Source organism: Hordeum vulgare, unplaced genomic scaffold (assembly GCF_904849725.1).
Source record: "Hordeum vulgare subsp. vulgare unplaced genomic scaffold, MorexV3_pseudomolecules_assembly, whole genome shotgun sequence".
Classification (NCBI taxonomy): domain Eukaryota; kingdom Viridiplantae; phylum Streptophyta; class Magnoliopsida; order Poales; family Poaceae; genus Hordeum; species Hordeum vulgare.
This window is the reverse complement of record NW_025422645.1, coordinates 42,501-56,915: the sequence shown is the minus strand read 5'-3', so window position 1 is coordinate 56,915 and position 14,415 is coordinate 42,501.

Genomic DNA, 14,415 nt, shown 5'->3' with positions numbered 1-14,415 from the left:
CAACGGTGGCAACCGTGGCAACCGTGGCAATGGTGGGAAAGTCGCAGAGTTAGTGGTTTTTTATCATACCTACTTGGTGGCAAAGGTGGCAATGGTGGGAAAGTCGCAGAGTTAGTGGTTTTTATCATACCTACTTGGTGGCAACGGTGGCAACCGTGGCAATGGTGGGAAAGTCGCAGAGTTAGTGGTTTTTTATCATACCTACTTGGTGGCAAAGGTGGCAATGGTGGGAAAGTCGCAGAGTTAGTGGTTTTTATCATACCTACTTGGTGGCAACGGTGGCAACCGTGGCAATGGTGGGAAAGTCGCAGAGTTAGTGGTTTATTATCATACCTACTTGGTGGCAATGGTGGCAATGGTGGGAAAGTCGCAGAGTTAGTGGTTTTTATCATACCTACTTGGTGGCAACGGTGGCAACCGTGGCAACCGTGGCAATGGTGGGAAAGTCGCAGAGTTAGTGGTTTTTTATCATACCTACTTGGTGGCAACCGTGGCAACCGTGGCAATGGTGGGAAAGTCGCAGAGTTAGTGGTTTTTTATCATACCTACTTGGTGGCAACCGTGGCAACCGTGGCAACCGTGGCAACCGTGGCAATGGTGGGAAAGTCGCAGAGTTAGTGGTTTATTATCATACCTACTTGGTGGCAACCGTGGCAACCGTGGCAACCGTGGCAATGGTGGGAAAGTCGCAGAGTTAGTGGTTTTTTATCATACCTACTTGGTGGCAACCGTGGCAACCGTGGCAACCGTGGCAACCGTGGCAACCGTGGCAATGGTGGGAAAGTCGCAGAGTTAGTGGTTTATTATCATACCTACTTGGTGGCAACCGTGGCAACCGTGGCAATGGTGGGAAAGTCGCAGAGTTAGTGGTTTTTTATCATACCTACTTGGTGGCAACCGTGGCAACCGTGGCAATGGTGGGAAAGTCGCAGAGTTAGTGGTTTTTTATCATACCTACTTGGTGGCAATGGTGGCAACCGTGGCAACGGTGGCAACGGTGGCAACCGTGGCAATGGTGGGAAAGTCGCAGAGTTAGTGGTTTTTTATCATACCTACTTGGTGGCAAAGGTGGCAACCGTGGCAATGGTGGGAAAGTCGCAGAGTTAGTGGTTTTTTATCATACCTACTTGGTGGCAACCGTGGCAACCGTGGCAATGGTGGGAAAGTCGCAGAGTTAGTGGTTTTTTATCATACCTACTTGGTGGCAACCGTGGCAACCGTGGCAATGGTGGGAAAGTCGCAGAGTTAGTGGTTTTTTATCATACCTACTTGGTGGCAATGGTGGCAATGGTGGGAAAGTCGCAGAGTTAGTGGTTTTTTATCATACCTACTTGGTGGCAATGGTGGCAATGGTGGCAACGGTGGCAACCGTGGCAATGGTGGGAAAGTCGCAGAGTTAGTGGTTTTTTATCATACCTACTTGGTGGCAACGGTGGCAACCGTGGCAATGGTGGGAAAGTCGCAGAGTTAGTGGTTTTTTATCATACCTACTTGGTGGCAATGGTGGCAATGGTGGCAACGGTGGCAACCGTGGCAACCGTGGCAATGGTGGGAAAGGCGCAGAGTTAGTGGTTTTTTATCATACCTACTTGGTGGCAAAGGTGGCAACCGTGGCAATGGTGGGAAAGTCGCATAGTTAGTGGTTTTTTATCATACCTACTTGGTGGCAACCGTGGCAACCGTGGCAACCGTGGCAATGGTGGGAAAGTCGCAGAGTTAGTGGTTTTTTATCATACCTACTTGGTGGCAATGGTGGCAACCGTGGCAACGGTGGCAACCGTGGCAACCGTGGCAATGGTGGGAAAGTCGCAGAGTTAGTGGTTTTTTATCATACCTACTTGGTGGCAAAGGTGGCAATGGTGGGAAAGTCGCAGAGTTAGTGGTTTTTATCATACCTACTTGGTGGCAACGGTGGCAACCGTGGCAATGGTGGGAAAGTCGCAGAGTTAGTGGTTTTTTATCATACCTACTTGGTGGCAAAGGTGGCAATGGTGGGAAAGTCGCAGAGTTAGTGGTTTTTATCATACCTACTTGGTGGCAACGGTGGCAACCGTGGCAATGGTGGGAAAGTCGCAGAGTTAGTGGTTTATTATCATACCTACTTGGTGGCAATGGTGGCAATGGTGGGAAAGTCGCAGAGTTAGTGGTTTTTATCATACCTACTTGGTGGCAACGGTGGCAACCGTGGCAACCGTGGCAATGGTGGGAAAGTCGCAGAGTTAGTGGTTTTTTATCATACCTACTTGGTGGCAACCGTGGCAACCGTGGCAATGGTGGGAAAGTCGCAGAGTTAGTGGTTTTTTATCATACCTACTTGGTGGCAACCGTGGCAACCGTGGCAACCGTGGCAACCGTGGCAATGGTGGGAAAGTCGCAGAGTTAGTGGTTTATTATCATACCTACTTGGTGGCAACCGTGGCAACCGTGGCAACCGTGGCAATGGTGGGAAAGTCGCAGAGTTAGTGGTTTTTTATCATACCTACTTGGTGGCAACCGTGGCAACCGTGGCAACCGTGGCAACCGTGGCAACCGTGGCAATGGTGGGAAAGTCGCAGAGTTAGTGGTTTATTATCATACCTACTTGGTGGCAACCGTGGCAACCGTGGCAATGGTGGGAAAGTCGCAGAGTTAGTGGTTTTTTATCATACCTACTTGGTGGCAACCGTGGCAACCGTGGCAATGGTGGGAAAGTCGCAGAGTTAGTGGTTTTTTATCATACCTACTTGGTGGCAATGGTGGCAACCGTGGCAACGGTGGCAACGGTGGCAACCGTGGCAATGGTGGGAAAGTCGCAGAGTTAGTGGTTTTTTATCATACCTACTTGGTGGCAAAGGTGGCAACCGTGGCAATGGTGGGAAAGTCGCAGAGTTAGTGGTTTTTTATCATACCTACTTGGTGGCAACCGTGGCAACCGTGGCAATGGTGGGAAAGTCGCAGAGTTAGTGGTTTTTTATCATACCTACTTGGTGGCAACCGTGGCAACCGTGGCAATGGTGGGAAAGTCGCAGAGTTAGTGGTTTTTTATCATACCTACTTGGTGGCAATGGTGGCAATGGTGGGAAAGTCGCAGAGTTAGTGGTTTTTTATCATACCTACTTGGTGGCAATGGTGGCAATGGTGGCAACGGTGGCAACCGTGGCAATGGTGGGAAAGTCGCAGAGTTAGTGGTTTTTTATCATACCTACTTGGTGGCAACGGTGGCAACCGTGGCAATGGTGGGAAAGTCGCAGAGTTAGTGGTTTTTTATCATACCTACTTGGTGGCAATGGTGGCAATGGTGGCAACGGTGGCAACCGTGGCAACCGTGGCAATGGTGGGAAAGGCGCAGAGTTAGTGGTTTTTTATCATACCTACTTGGTGGCAAAGGTGGCAACCGTGGCAATGGTGGGAAAGTCGCATAGTTAGTGGTTTTTTATCATACCTACTTGGTGGCAACCGTGGCAACCGTGGCAACCGTGGCAATGGTGGGAAAGTCGCAGAGTTAGTGGTTTTTTATCATACCTACTTGGTGGCAATGGTGGCAACCGTGGCAACGGTGGCAACCGTGGCAACCGTGGCAATGGTGGGAAAGTCGCAGAGTTAGTGGTTTTTTATCATACCTACTTGGTGGCAAAGGTGGCAATGGTGGGAAAGTCGCAGAGTTAGTGGTTTTTATCATACCTACTTGGTGGCAACGGTGGCAACCGTGGCAATGGTGGGAAAGTCGCAGAGTTAGTGGTTTTTTATCATACCTACTTGGTGGCAAAGGTGGCAATGGTGGGAAAGTCGCAGAGTTAGTGGTTTTTATCATACCTACTTGGTGGCAACGGTGGCAACCGTGGCAATGGTGGGAAAGTCGCAGAGTTAGTGGTTTATTATCATACCTACTTGGTGGCAATGGTGGCAATGGTGGGAAAGTCGCAGAGTTAGTGGTTTTTATCATACCTACTTGGTGGCAACGGTGGCAACCGTGGCAACCGTGGCAATGGTGGGAAAGTCGCAGAGTTAGTGGTTTTTTATCATACCTACTTGGTGGCAACCGTGGCAACCGTGGCAATGGTGGGAAAGTCGCAGAGTTAGTGGTTTTTTATCATACCTACTTGGTGGCAACCGTGGCAACCGTGGCAACCGTGGCAACCGTGGCAATGGTGGGAAAGTCGCAGAGTTAGTGGTTTATTATCATACCTACTTGGTGGCAACCGTGGCAACCGTGGCAACCGTGGCAATGGTGGGAAAGTCGCAGAGTTAGTGGTTTTTTATCATACCTACTTGGTGGCAACCGTGGCAACCGTGGCAACCGTGGCAACCGTGGCAACCGTGGCAATGGTGGGAAAGTCGCAGAGTTAGTGGTTTATTATCATACCTACTTGGTGGCAACCGTGGCAACCGTGGCAATGGTGGGAAAGTCGCAGAGTTAGTGGTTTTTTATCATACCTACTTGGTGGCAACCGTGGCAACCGTGGCAATGGTGGGAAAGTCGCAGAGTTAGTGGTTTTTTATCATACCTACTTGGTGGCAATGGTGGCAACCGTGGCAACGGTGGCAACGGTGGCAACCGTGGCAATGGTGGGAAAGTCGCAGAGTTAGTGGTTTTTTATCATACCTACTTGGTGGCAAAGGTGGCAACCGTGGCAATGGTGGGAAAGTCGCAGAGTTAGTGGTTTTTTATCATACCTACTTGGTGGCAACCGTGGCAACCGTGGCAATGGTGGGAAAGTCGCAGAGTTAGTGGTTTTTTATCATACCTACTTGGTGGCAACCGTGGCAACCGTGGCAATGGTGGGAAAGTCGCAGAGTTAGTGGTTTTTTATCATACCTACTTGGTGGCAATGGTGGCAATGGTGGGAAAGTCGCAGAGTTAGTGGTTTTTTATCATACCTACTTGGTGGCAATGGTGGCAATGGTGGCAACGGTGGCAACCGTGGCAATGGTGGGAAAGTCGCAGAGTTAGTGGTTTTTTATCATACCTACTTGGTGGCAACGGTGGCAACCGTGGCAATGGTGGGAAAGTCGCAGAGTTAGTGGTTTTTTATCATACCTACTTGGTGGCAATGGTGGCAATGGTGGCAACGGTGGCAACCGTGGCAACCGTGGCAATGGTGGGAAAGGCGCAGAGTTAGTGGTTTTTTATCATACCTACTTGGTGGCAAAGGTGGCAACCGTGGCAATGGTGGGAAAGTCGCATAGTTAGTGGTTTTTTATCATACCTACTTGGTGGCAACCGTGGCAACCGTGGCAACCGTGGCAATGGTGGGAAAGTCGCAGAGTTAGTGGTTTTTTATCATACCTACTTGGTGGCAATGGTGGCAACCGTGGCAACGGTGGCAACCGTGGCAACCGTGGCAATGGTGGGAAAGTCGCAGAGTTAGTGGTTTTTTATCATACCTACTTGGTGGCAAAGGTGGCAATGGTGGGAAAGTCGCAGAGTTAGTGGTTTTTATCATACCTACTTGGTGGCAACGGTGGCAACCGTGGCAATGGTGGGAAAGTCGCAGAGTTAGTGGTTTTTTATCATACCTACTTGGTGGCAAAGGTGGCAATGGTGGGAAAGTCGCAGAGTTAGTGGTTTTTATCATACCTACTTGGTGGCAACGGTGGCAACCGTGGCAATGGTGGGAAAGTCGCAGAGTTAGTGGTTTATTATCATACCTACTTGGTGGCAATGGTGGCAATGGTGGGAAAGTCGCAGAGTTAGTGGTTTTTATCATACCTACTTGGTGGCAACGGTGGCAACCGTGGCAACCGTGGCAATGGTGGGAAAGTCGCAGAGTTAGTGGTTTTTTATCATACCTACTTGGTGGCAACCGTGGCAACCGTGGCAATGGTGGGAAAGTCGCAGAGTTAGTGGTTTTTTATCATACCTACTTGGTGGCAACCGTGGCAACCGTGGCAACCGTGGCAACCGTGGCAATGGTGGGAAAGTCGCAGAGTTAGTGGTTTATTATCATACCTACTTGGTGGCAACCGTGGCAACCGTGGCAACCGTGGCAATGGTGGGAAAGTCGCAGAGTTAGTGGTTTTTTATCATACCTACTTGGTGGCAACCGTGGCAACCGTGGCAACCGTGGCAACCGTGGCAACCGTGGCAATGGTGGGAAAGTCGCAGAGTTAGTGGTTTATTATCATACCTACTTGGTGGCAACCGTGGCAACCGTGGCAATGGTGGGAAAGTCGCAGAGTTAGTGGTTTTTTATCATACCTACTTGGTGGCAACCGTGGCAACCGTGGCAATGGTGGGAAAGTCGCAGAGTTAGTGGTTTTTTATCATACCTACTTGGTGGCAATGGTGGCAACCGTGGCAACGGTGGCAACGGTGGCAACCGTGGCAATGGTGGGAAAGTCGCAGAGTTAGTGGTTTTTTATCATACCTACTTGGTGGCAAAGGTGGCAACCGTGGCAATGGTGGGAAAGTCGCAGAGTTAGTGGTTTTTTATCATACCTACTTGGTGGCAACCGTGGCAACCGTGGCAATGGTGGGAAAGTCGCAGAGTTAGTGGTTTTTTATCATACCTACTTGGTGGCAACCGTGGCAACCGTGGCAATGGTGGGAAAGTCGCAGAGTTAGTGGTTTTTTATCATACCTACTTGGTGGCAATGGTGGCAATGGTGGGAAAGTCGCAGAGTTAGTGGTTTTTTATCATACCTACTTGGTGGCAATGGTGGCAATGGTGGCAACGGTGGCAACCGTGGCAATGGTGGGAAAGTCGCAGAGTTAGTGGTTTTTTATCATACCTACTTGGTGGCAACGGTGGCAACCGTGGCAATGGTGGGAAAGTCGCAGAGTTAGTGGTTTTTTATCATACCTACTTGGTGGCAATGGTGGCAATGGTGGCAACGGTGGCAACCGTGGCAACCGTGGCAATGGTGGGAAAGGCGCAGAGTTAGTGGTTTTTTATCATACCTACTTGGTGGCAAAGGTGGCAACCGTGGCAATGGTGGGAAAGTCGCATAGTTAGTGGTTTTTTATCATACCTACTTGGTGGCAACCGTGGCAACCGTGGCAACCGTGGCAATGGTGGGAAAGTCGCAGAGTTAGTGGTTTTTTATCATACCTACTTGGTGGCAATGGTGGCAACCGTGGCAACGGTGGCAACCGTGGCAACCGTGGCAATGGTGGGAAAGTCGCAGAGTTAGTGGTTTTTTATCATACCTACTTGGTGGCAAAGGTGGCAATGGTGGGAAAGTCGCAGAGTTAGTGGTTTTTATCATACCTACTTGGTGGCAACGGTGGCAACCGTGGCAATGGTGGGAAAGTCGCAGAGTTAGTGGTTTTTTATCATACCTACTTGGTGGCAAAGGTGGCAATGGTGGGAAAGTCGCAGAGTTAGTGGTTTTTATCATACCTACTTGGTGGCAACGGTGGCAACCGTGGCAATGGTGGGAAAGTCGCAGAGTTAGTGGTTTATTATCATACCTACTTGGTGGCAATGGTGGCAATGGTGGGAAAGTCGCAGAGTTAGTGGTTTTTATCATACCTACTTGGTGGCAACGGTGGCAACCGTGGCAACCGTGGCAATGGTGGGAAAGTCGCAGAGTTAGTGGTTTTTTATCATACCTACTTGGTGGCAACCGTGGCAACCGTGGCAATGGTGGGAAAGTCGCAGAGTTAGTGGTTTTTTATCATACCTACTTGGTGGCAACCGTGGCAACCGTGGCAACCGTGGCAACCGTGGCAATGGTGGGAAAGTCGCAGAGTTAGTGGTTTATTATCATACCTACTTGGTGGCAACCGTGGCAACCGTGGCAACCGTGGCAATGGTGGGAAAGTCGCAGAGTTAGTGGTTTTTTATCATACCTACTTGGTGGCAACCGTGGCAACCGTGGCAACCGTGGCAACCGTGGCAACCGTGGCAATGGTGGGAAAGTCGCAGAGTTAGTGGTTTATTATCATACCTACTTGGTGGCAACCGTGGCAACCGTGGCAATGGTGGGAAAGTCGCAGAGTTAGTGGTTTTTTATCATACCTACTTGGTGGCAACCGTGGCAACCGTGGCAATGGTGGGAAAGTCGCAGAGTTAGTGGTTTTTTATCATACCTACTTGGTGGCAATGGTGGCAACCGTGGCAACGGTGGCAACGGTGGCAACCGTGGCAATGGTGGGAAAGTCGCAGAGTTAGTGGTTTTTTATCATACCTACTTGGTGGCAAAGGTGGCAACCGTGGCAATGGTGGGAAAGTCGCAGAGTTAGTGGTTTTTTATCATACCTACTTGGTGGCAACCGTGGCAACCGTGGCAATGGTGGGAAAGTCGCAGAGTTAGTGGTTTTTTATCATACCTACTTGGTGGCAACCGTGGCAACCGTGGCAATGGTGGGAAAGTCGCAGAGTTAGTGGTTTTTTATCATACCTACTTGGTGGCAATGGTGGCAATGGTGGGAAAGTCGCAGAGTTAGTGGTTTTTTATCATACCTACTTGGTGGCAATGGTGGCAATGGTGGCAACGGTGGCAACCGTGGCAATGGTGGGAAAGTCGCAGAGTTAGTGGTTTTTTATCATACCTACTTGGTGGCAACGGTGGCAACCGTGGCAATGGTGGGAAAGTCGCAGAGTTAGTGGTTTTTTATCATACCTACTTGGTGGCAATGGTGGCAATGGTGGCAACGGTGGCAACCGTGGCAACCGTGGCAATGGTGGGAAAGGCGCAGAGTTAGTGGTTTTTTATCATACCTACTTGGTGGCAAAGGTGGCAACCGTGGCAATGGTGGGAAAGTCGCATAGTTAGTGGTTTTTTATCATACCTACTTGGTGGCAACCGTGGCAACCGTGGCAACCGTGGCAATGGTGGGAAAGTCGCAGAGTTAGTGGTTTTTTATCATACCTACTTGGTGGCAATGGTGGCAACCGTGGCAACGGTGGCAACCGTGGCAACCGTGGCAATGGTGGGAAAGTCGCAGAGTTAGTGGTTTTTTATCATACCTACTTGGTGGCAAAGGTGGCAATGGTGGGAAAGTCGCAGAGTTAGTGGTTTTTATCATACCTACTTGGTGGCAACGGTGGCAACCGTGGCAATGGTGGGAAAGTCGCAGAGTTAGTGGTTTTTTATCATACCTACTTGGTGGCAAAGGTGGCAATGGTGGGAAAGTCGCAGAGTTAGTGGTTTTTATCATACCTACTTGGTGGCAACGGTGGCAACCGTGGCAATGGTGGGAAAGTCGCAGAGTTAGTGGTTTATTATCATACCTACTTGGTGGCAATGGTGGCAATGGTGGGAAAGTCGCAGAGTTAGTGGTTTTTATCATACCTACTTGGTGGCAACGGTGGCAACCGTGGCAACCGTGGCAATGGTGGGAAAGTCGCAGAGTTAGTGGTTTTTTATCATACCTACTTGGTGGCAACCGTGGCAACCGTGGCAATGGTGGGAAAGTCGCAGAGTTAGTGGTTTTTTATCATACCTACTTGGTGGCAACCGTGGCAACCGTGGCAACCGTGGCAACCGTGGCAATGGTGGGAAAGTCGCAGAGTTAGTGGTTTATTATCATACCTACTTGGTGGCAACCGTGGCAACCGTGGCAACCGTGGCAATGGTGGGAAAGTCGCAGAGTTAGTGGTTTTTTATCATACCTACTTGGTGGCAACCGTGGCAACCGTGGCAACCGTGGCAACCGTGGCAACCGTGGCAATGGTGGGAAAGTCGCAGAGTTAGTGGTTTATTATCATACCTACTTGGTGGCAACCGTGGCAACCGTGGCAATGGTGGGAAAGTCGCAGAGTTAGTGGTTTTTTATCATACCTACTTGGTGGCAACCGTGGCAACCGTGGCAATGGTGGGAAAGTCGCAGAGTTAGTGGTTTTTTATCATACCTACTTGGTGGCAATGGTGGCAACCGTGGCAACGGTGGCAACGGTGGCAACCGTGGCAATGGTGGGAAAGTCGCAGAGTTAGTGGTTTTTTATCATACCTACTTGGTGGCAAAGGTGGCAACCGTGGCAATGGTGGGAAAGTCGCAGAGTTAGTGGTTTTTTATCATACCTACTTGGTGGCAACCGTGGCAACCGTGGCAATGGTGGGAAAGTCGCAGAGTTAGTGGTTTTTTATCATACCTACTTGGTGGCAACCGTGGCAACCGTGGCAATGGTGGGAAAGTCGCAGAGTTAGTGGTTTTTTATCATACCTACTTGGTGGCAATGGTGGCAATGGTGGGAAAGTCGCAGAGTTAGTGGTTTTTTATCATACCTACTTGGTGGCAATGGTGGCAATGGTGGCAACGGTGGCAACCGTGGCAATGGTGGGAAAGTCGCAGAGTTAGTGGTTTTTTATCATACCTACTTGGTGGCAACGGTGGCAACCGTGGCAATGGTGGGAAAGTCGCAGAGTTAGTGGTTTTTTATCATACCTACTTGGTGGCAATGGTGGCAATGGTGGCAACGGTGGCAACCGTGGCAACCGTGGCAATGGTGGGAAAGGCGCAGAGTTAGTGGTTTTTTATCATACCTACTTGGTGGCAAAGGTGGCAACCGTGGCAATGGTGGGAAAGTCGCATAGTTAGTGGTTTTTTATCATACCTACTTGGTGGCAACCGTGGCAACCGTGGCAACCGTGGCAATGGTGGGAAAGTCGCAGAGTTAGTGGTTTTTTATCATACCTACTTGGTGGCAATGGTGGCAACCGTGGCAACGGTGGCAACCGTGGCAACCGTGGCAATGGTGGGAAAGTCGCAGAGTTAGTGGTTTTTTATCATACCTACTTGGTGGCAAAGGTGGCAATGGTGGGAAAGTCGCAGAGTTAGTGGTTTTTATCATACCTACTTGGTGGCAACGGTGGCAACCGTGGCAATGGTGGGAAAGTCGCAGAGTTAGTGGTTTTTTATCATACCTACTTGGTGGCAAAGGTGGCAATGGTGGGAAAGTCGCAGAGTTAGTGGTTTTTATCATACCTACTTGGTGGCAACGGTGGCAACCGTGGCAATGGTGGGAAAGTCGCAGAGTTAGTGGTTTATTATCATACCTACTTGGTGGCAATGGTGGCAATGGTGGGAAAGTCGCAGAGTTAGTGGTTTTTATCATACCTACTTGGTGGCAACGGTGGCAACCGTGGCAACCGTGGCAATGGTGGGAAAGTCGCAGAGTTAGTGGTTTTTTATCATACCTACTTGGTGGCAACCGTGGCAACCGTGGCAATGGTGGGAAAGTCGCAGAGTTAGTGGTTTTTTATCATACCTACTTGGTGGCAACCGTGGCAACCGTGGCAACCGTGGCAACCGTGGCAATGGTGGGAAAGTCGCAGAGTTAGTGGTTTATTATCATACCTACTTGGTGGCAACCGTGGCAACCGTGGCAACCGTGGCAATGGTGGGAAAGTCGCAGAGTTAGTGGTTTTTTATCATACCTACTTGGTGGCAACCGTGGCAACCGTGGCAACCGTGGCAACCGTGGCAACCGTGGCAATGGTGGGAAAGTCGCAGAGTTAGTGGTTTATTATCATACCTACTTGGGTGGCAACCGTGGCAACCGTGGCAATGGTGGGAAAGTCGCAGAGTTAGTGGTTTTTTATCATACCTACTTGGTGGCAACCGTGGCAACCGTGGCAACCGTGGCAACCGTGGCAACCGTGGCAATGGTGGGAAAGTCGCAGAGTTAGTGGTTTTTATCATACCTACTTGGTGGCAACCGTGGCAACCGTGGCAATGGTGGGAAAGTCGCAGAGTTAGTGGTTTTTTATCATACCTACTTGGTGGCAACCGTGGCAACCGTGGCAATGGTGGGAAAGTCGCAGAGTTAGTGGTTTTTTATCATACCTACTTGGTGGCAATGGTGGCAACCGTGGCAACGGTGGCAACGGTGGCAACCGTGGCAATGGTGGGAAAGTCGCAGAGTTAGTGGTTTTTTATCATACCTACTTGGTGGCAAAGGTGGCAACCGTGGCAATGGTGGGAAAGTCGCAGAGTTAGTGGTTTTTTATCATACCTACTTGGTGGCAACCGTGGCAACCGTGGCAATGGTGGGAAAGTCGCAGAGTTAGTGGTTTTTTATCATACCTACTTGGTGGCAACCGTGGCAACCGTGGCAATGGTGGGAAAGTCGCAGAGTTAGTGGTTTTTTATCATACCTACTTGGTGGCAATGGTGGCAATGGTGGGAAAGTCGCAGAGTTAGTGGTTTTTTATCATACCTACTTGGTGGCAATGGTGGCAATGGTGGCAACGGTGGCAACCGTGGCAATGGTGGGAAAGTCGCAGAGTTAGTGGTTTTTTATCATACCTACTTGGTGGCAACGGTGGCAACCGTGGCAATGGTGGGAAAGTCGCAGAGTTAGTGGTTTTTTATCATACCTACTTGGTGGCAATGGTGGCAATGGTGGCAACGGTGGCAACCGTGGCAACCGTGGCAATGGTGGGAAAGGCGCAGAGTTAGTGGTTTTTTATCATACCTACTTGGTGGCAAAGGTGGCAACCGTGGCAATGGTGGGAAAGTCGCATAGTTAGTGGTTTTTTATCATACCTACTTGGTGGCAACCGTGGCAACCGTGGCAACCGTGGCAATGGTGGGAAAGTCGCAGAGTTAGTGGTTTTTTATCATACCTACTTGGTGGCAATGGTGGCAACCGTGGCAACGGTGGCAACCGTGGCAACCGTGGCAATGGTGGGAAAGTCGCAGAGTTAGTGGTTTTTTATCATACCTACTTGGTGGCAAAGGTGGCAATGGTGGGAAAGTCGCAGAGTTAGTGGTTTTTATCATACCTACTTGGTGGCAACGGTGGCAACCGTGGCAATGGTGGGAAAGTCGCAGAGTTAGTGGTTTTTTATCATACCTACTTGGTGGCAAAGGTGGCAATGGTGGGAAAGTCGCAGAGTTAGTGGTTTTTATCATACCTACTTGGTGGCAACGGTGGCAACCGTGGCAATGGTGGGAAAGTCGCAGAGTTAGTGGTTTATTATCATACCTACTTGGTGGCAATGGTGGCAATGGTGGGAAAGTCGCAGAGTTAGTGGTTTTTATCATACCTACTTGGTGGCAACGGTGGCAACCGTGGCAACCGTGGCAATGGTGGGAAAGTCGCAGAGTTAGTGGTTTTTTATCATACCTACTTGGTGGCAACGGTGGCAACCGTGGCAATGGTGGGAAAGTCGCAGAGTTAGTGGTTTTTTATCATACCTACTTGGTGGCAACCGTGGCAACCGTGGCAACCGTGGCAACCGTGGCAATGGTGGGAAAGTCGCAGAGTTAGTGGTTTATTATCATACCTACTTGGTGGCAACCGTGGCAACGGTGGCAACCGTGGCAATGGTGGGAAAGTCGCAGAGTTAGTGGTTTTTTATCATACCTACTTGGTGGCAATGGTGGCAATGGTGGCAACGGTGGCAACCGTGGCAACCGTGGCAATGGTGGGAAAGTCGCAGAGTTAGTGGTTTATTATCATACCTACTTGGTGGCAACCGTGGCAACCGTGGCAATGGTGGGAAAGTCGCAGAGTTAGTGGTTTTTTATCATACCTACTTGGTGGCAACCGTGGCAACCGTGGCAATGGTGGGAAAGTCGCAGAGTTAGTGGTTTTTTATCATACCTACTTGGTGGCAATGGTGGCAACCGTGGCAACGGTGGCAACGGTGGCAACCGTGGCAATGGTGGGAAAGTCGCAGAGTTAGTGGTTTTTTATCATACCTACTTGGTGGCAAAGGTGGCAACCGTGGCAATGGTGGGAAAGTCGCAGAGTTAGTGGTTTTTTATCATACCTACTTGGTGGCAACCGTGGCAACCGTGGCAATGGTGGGAAAGTCGCAGAGTTAGTGGTTTTTTATCATACCTACTTGGTGGCAACCGTGGCAACCGTGGCAATGGTGGGAAAGTCGCAGAGTTAGTGGTTTTTTATCATACCTACTTGGTGGCAATGGTGGCAATGGTGGGAAAGTCGCAGAGTTAGTGGTTTTTTATCATACCTACTTGGTGGCAATGGTGGCAATGGTGGCAACGGTGGCAACCGTGGCAATGGTGGGAAAGTCGCAGAGTTAGTGGTTTTTTATCATACCTACTTGGTGGCAACGGTGGCAACCGTGGCAATGGTGGGAAAGTCGCAGAGTTAGTGGTTTTTTATCATACCTACTTGGTGGCAATGGTGGCAATGGTGGCAACGGTGGCAACCGTGGCAACCGTGGCAATGGTGGGAAAGGCGCAGAGTTAGTGGTTTTTTATCATACCTACTTGGTGGCAAAGGTGGCAACCGTGGCAATGGTGGGAAAGTCGCATAGTTAGTGGTTTTTTATCATACCTACTTGGTGGCAACCGTGGCAACCGTGGCAACCGTGGCAATGGTGGGAAAGTCGCAGAGTTAGTGGTTTTTTATCATACCTACTTGGTGGCAATGGTGGCAACCGTGGCAACGGTGGCAACCGTGGCAACCGTGGCAATGGTGGGAAAGTCGCAGAGTTAGTGGTTTTTTATCATACCTACTTGGTGGCAAAGGTGGCAATGGTGGGAAAGTCGCAGAGTTAGTGGTTTTTATC